We start from the raw sequence: 5,510 nt of genomic DNA, 5'->3' as shown, positions 1-5,510 counted from the left end.
TGCATCACCTAAAAAAGCGTACCTCAAGTGATCAGGAAATGGTTTTAGCTCAAGTATTGGAGGTTCCTCAATAGATGGCTTAAGACGCCCGTGAGAATTTTTCAGCTCTAACAAACCAAGAGACTCAAATGGCAATTCCAATCTTCTTTTCCATGGAGAAGCATTTAAGTGTTGCAGCTGCTCTGCTCATTTTTCATCTTCACTATCAGATTCCCCTGTTAAGGCTCGTTCTAAGGCATCAGTCCTTAGCATTTGATCACGCTTCGAAGTCACTATAGAGTCAACCAACTCTACTTTAAAGCATTCCTCTTCATCGGTAGGGAATTTCATTACATTGAAGACATTGAAAGTCACATCCTGTCCTTGAACTCTCATTATAAGCTCGCCCTTTTACACGTCAATCAGAGTTCGGCCTGTAGCTAAGAATGGTCTTCCCAAGATAATGAGAATCTTTTTATCTTCCTCGAAATCTACAATGACAAAGTCAGCAGGGAAGATGAGTTTATCCACCTTGAGCAAGACATCCTCCACTACACCTCATGGATAAGTGATGGAATAGTTAACCAGTTGTAAATACATGTTTACTGGTTTAGGATCAGGCAGACTAAGTTTCTTGAAGACAGAAAAAAGCATGAGATTGAAGCTAGCTCCCAAGTCACACAAACACTTGTCGAAAGACAGATTGCCAATGGTACAAGGTATCGGGAAGCTTCTTGGATCTTTAAGTTTAGGAGGGAGTTTTTGTTATAGCACAACACTGCACTCTTCCATTAGAGCAACAGTTTCCAACTCCTCAAGTTTTAGCTTCCGAGATAAAATACCCTTCATGAACTTAGCATAGCTCGGCATCTGTTCTAGAGCTTCCACAAAAGGTAAGTTAATGTGCAACTTCTTGAAAACCTCCAAAAATTTAGCAAATTGCTTGTCGAACTTCTGCTTCTGATGTCTTTTAGGATATAGAGGAGGCGGATAGACTTGTTTTTCCCCTGTATTCGTATTATTTTCAACTTCTTTCTTCTTTCTTTGAGCTTCGACATCCTTTTTCTCAGCAGAATTAGCCAAAATATCATTTTCTGAAGTTTGAGAGGGTGCAGGCGCGCTGCTTCTGGGCGCGGGCGCGCCTGCATTCTTGAAAAAAAATTCATCTTCTTTTTTTTCTTGATTCTGAGGGCTCGCGACCTTTCTAGAAATTAGGGTGATCACCTTAAGTTGTTCTTTGACTTCCCTCTTTCCTGGATTAGCCTTTATATCACGTGGAAGAGTTCCTTGAGTTTGGTTCAATAAGGCGTTAACAATCTGCCCAATTTGATTCTCCAGAGTCTTGATTGAAACCGTTTGGCTTTTGCAAATCAGCCTCAACTCCTCCAATTCAGATTTTTTATTAGAAGATTGATCAACACCTCCATGAGATTGTTGTTGCATTCTCTGTGGCTGAAATTGTTGCCTTGGTGCATACTGTTGCTGAAAACCAGGAGGATTGAAAGGCTTGTTTCCAAACTGCTGGTACGGCTGCTGCATTGCATTCTGATTGTTACTCCAGCTAAAGTTCGGATGATTGCGGTTGTTAGAATGATAAGTAGCAGGAACAGGTTGCTGCGACCTCTGAAAGTTGCTCACAAACGGAGCTGATTCACTAGATATAGCATATTGCTCCGTCACATGCGATCCTGCACAAAGCTCATAAACACTCATTATTGGTGGAACACCATAGTTGGTCAGAAAATCGACCTTCATAGTCAACGCCTTTAACTGAGCAGTGATAGCTGTAGCTGTATCCACCTCCAGAATTCTTGCTACCTTGCCTTGTGGTAGCCTCTGAGTTGGATTCTGATATTCATTCACAACCATCATCACAATTAGATCATAAGCTTCCTCATAGCTCTTAGCCCATAAAGCTCCACCTGATGCTACATCGAGCATAGGTCTTGACTGTGCTTCCAAACTATTATAAAAGCAATTGCTCACCATCCAGTCAGGCATTCCATGATGAGGACATTTACTAAGCATCTCCTTGTAGCGCTCCCAAGCTTCACATAAAGATTCACCTGATTGCTGCACGAATTGAGTAAGAGCGTTCCTGATTGCAGTTGTCTTTGCCATGGGGAATAATTTAGTAAGGAATTTCTGAGCAAGATCCTCCCAAGTAGAAATAGAACCAGTTGGTAGAGAGTGTAACCAGTTCTTGGCTTTATCCCTCAGAGAGAATGGAAAAAGTCTCAATTTCACAGCATCTTCAGACACATTATTGAACTTGAAGGTGTCGCAGATCTAGATGAAATCCTTAATGTGCATATTGGGATCTTCTGTTGGAGCATCCCCAAACTGGAATGAATTCTGTACCATCTGAATTGTGTCAGGCTTGATCTCAAAAGTATTAGCTGCGATAGATAGCCTGGCAATGCTAGATTAAATGTCATTGATCTTTGGTTCAGAAAAATCCATCAACGTTTTCGTTTGTGCTGCTGGTTCTCCCATTGTAATGATCACTTCTTCTTCTTCTTCAACTTTCTCAACTTCTTCAAAAACTTCTTCTACTACTTCTTCAACTACGTCCAGTATTTCCTGATGAGATTGAGAATATGTTCGCATATACACTGTTACGACCGGCATTTTGTATAATATTATTTGCGAACTCTGTATAATATTAGAGTCGATCATAAATATATTTATTAATTGTACATTGTGTGAAAGGAATTTGCTCCATTATAAATTGCTTTATTTAAATATGGATTTTTCAAAGCGAGAGTTTTATTAATTGCTCTTATTTTTGATGTATAGAGAATATTCTTTATCATGAGAAAATTTTCTTTTAAAATTATTTTTTTTCATTCACAAATCACAAAATTGATCTCATAAAATTTCTATAAATCCAAGTTATTTTATGGTACAATTTTTATAATTTACGAATTTTTATTTTATTTTATAAAAGTAAATCTTTGAAATTAGTTGTTTAATAATTAGCAATTTAAAGGAATACCCATGCATGCAAATACCCTCCCATTCAACTTAAAGGGCTAAAATATAATTCCAACCCCACTAACTCTCATTTTACTAGCCAAATTACTTCTTTGTCCTTGCATGCAAAATGACCCAATCTTGCTCGAGGGTTACTTTTGTCAATTACCAACTCCACTCATATTTTGTCAAATCAAAACCATAAAACAAGCACAAGTTGTCATGATCATTTTATTTTTCACTCTACACTTCACCACTTCACCCTCACCTCTCTCTCTCCTCCCTCTCTTCTCTTCCCTCTCGGCAAACCCCCCCCCCCATTTCTTCCATTCGGCCGAAGCCCCCTTCCCCCATCCCCTTCAAATTTTCTTCAACAAATCCTTGCCATTCTAGTGTAATTTCACTACCCATTAATAAATAATACACTTTCCAAGAAGTTCCATACTTAGGAGATGAAGTTTAATGCTTGCATGTCTTGTTTTTATGTGATCTCCAAGGGGAAACTCTTAATTCATATGGATTAAAGAGTTCTCCATGAGATATACTTTTATGTGTATAAACTAAGTGTTTTCTTGATTAAAACTCCTTTAAAACACTTGCATGCTACTGATCTCTAGTTGTAATGCCATGTTTTACTTTTCATGTTAGAGATAGGGCATTATTTTCAAGAATGATCAAGTTATATATGCTCTCTTTTTCGACAATATACATGCATGTTTGGTTTGTGATTAAATTCGCCCTATATGGGCTAAAAACAAATTGTTTCCTTGATATCATGTTTGATCTTAGCTGTTAAAAGATAGTGTGCATGATCCCTTGAAATAATTTAGTATTTTAAGTCGAAATTATGAGCTAATAATCCCATTGTTTAGTCGAACTTGTTTTTGTGATCATTGTGAGTTGTATTAAAAGTTTTTGTTTGCATGTTGGTGCTATAGGGCATGAATAATCTTCATTCTTGGTTGATGCCTTAGTTTAGAGTCTTATAGAAGTAAATTTTCCTTGGTTGAGATTTAATTCGTGGTTTTGAAGAGGGAGTTAAGGTGGAAAGGCTAGGATGAAACCCTGAAATTTTTCCAGATTTGCATGTGAGTTGTGTGTTGATTTTGAATGGGCATTTCTTAGGCATTATTAGGCCCAAGCCACGGGGAGTTAGTACTTGGGTTTTAGTTGAGTCCAGAAGCCATAACTTAGAGAAACCCAACCATTTAGTGAGGTGCACATACCAAAACTTAGATTCTTCCAGAACAGGGGACAATTTGAGTTTAGTACCTTTTGGAGGCCAAAAGGTTGTATTAAGAGTAAGCCCTCATTAGGCCTTGATTAGTATTGATACTAGGGAGTTTAAGGAAGAGTTTAAAGTCGAACCACAGAGTTTTAGAGTTGGAACCAATGAGTTTAAGTTAGTCCAAAACAGGGCAGTTTTCAGGACACCCATTTAGAGTTGTGTCAACTTTGAGGTTAGGCCCAAGAAAATTTAGGAAGGCCCTTAGTGTCATTTCAAGTGCACAAGTTAGCTTATAGACTTAAGAACCTAGTAGGTGAGTTTTGGTTAGGAATATTCGAGCTTTAGTGGTGTCAAAAACCAAGAGTCGCCTAAGGTGTCGCCATAAGTGCGCAAGTGAGAACGCTTTCTTTTAATATTTAGTTTTCTGGACCCTATGAGTGAGGCATGAGTGAGCCCTAGTGTTTGCATTTAGATATAGGTAATTAGAGTGTTAGGCCCAGGTTTTGGCTAAGATAATTGGAACCACCAAGTGTAGTCCCTTCAAGAGTCGAGACTAGTTTACTAGTGTGTCGCAAGTGGAATTGTGGAGATTTGAGAGTGAGATCATTCAAGTCCCGAATAAAGCACCAAGTCTAAATAATAGTATGAGTATGCCTATCTGTGTTATTTTCTCTAAGGTACTACTATATGTATATGTGCATGGTATTGTGTGTTAATTTAGTGTCTTACGTAATATAAGACACTAAGCGTTACTTGGAGTCAATTTGTGCATTTAGTGTTAGGATTGTTTGGTGTCATAAGAGTCCATAGTAATTAGGGATTCTTATTATTTTGTAGGATCGAGTGAAGATAGGAAGCTTTCCATCAAGATCGAGTAGTGCTCCCGTCGCTCCCAAGACAAGTCGTGTGTAGTCAAGCCTCTCAAGGCAAGTGTCCTTCCCTTGAAAACTTATATTGTACAAGTGATTCAAAACTCATACCATACTAGTATACCAAAGTAATTGTGATTCCATGATAAAGTAGAGAATTGTTATAATGCTTTATTGATCCTTTTGATTAACCTGTTGTTGATTCCTGAGGAACCTTGATATTGTTCCCCGATACTTTGTTGTAATGCCTTGTTGAGCCTTATGATTAACATGTTATTGATTCCTGAGAAACCTTGATATTGCACCCTGGTACTTTGATTCAACTCATGTAAGAACCTCGATAGAAACCTTATCTTGATACCTAAAAGTCAGTTATTCCTTAAAGTCGTTCATGATTGTTTGATAACCCTATTATTTCCCCTAAAGCTCGATACCCTGTTATACTTCGAATTGATTCT

General features: G+C 38.0%; 1 non-coding gene across 1 annotated transcript; it reads left to right on the top strand.

The window, feature by feature from the left end:
• The first annotated feature begins 1,978 nt into the window (after positions 1-1,978).
• On the top strand, positions 1,979-2,085 carry LOC141699192 (small nucleolar RNA R71). Its single transcript, XR_012565673.1, has one exon. It is a non-coding gene; the product is annotated as a small nucleolar RNA R71 (small nucleolar RNA).
• Positions 2,086-5,510: the final 3,425 nt, after the last annotated feature.

This window comes from Apium graveolens, chromosome 11 (genome assembly GCF_009905375.1).
Source record: "Apium graveolens cultivar Ventura chromosome 11, ASM990537v1, whole genome shotgun sequence".
Classification (NCBI taxonomy): domain Eukaryota; kingdom Viridiplantae; phylum Streptophyta; class Magnoliopsida; order Apiales; family Apiaceae; genus Apium; species Apium graveolens.
The sequence above is the reverse complement of the archived record's forward strand: the minus strand, read 5'-3'. Positions and strand labels throughout refer to the sequence as shown.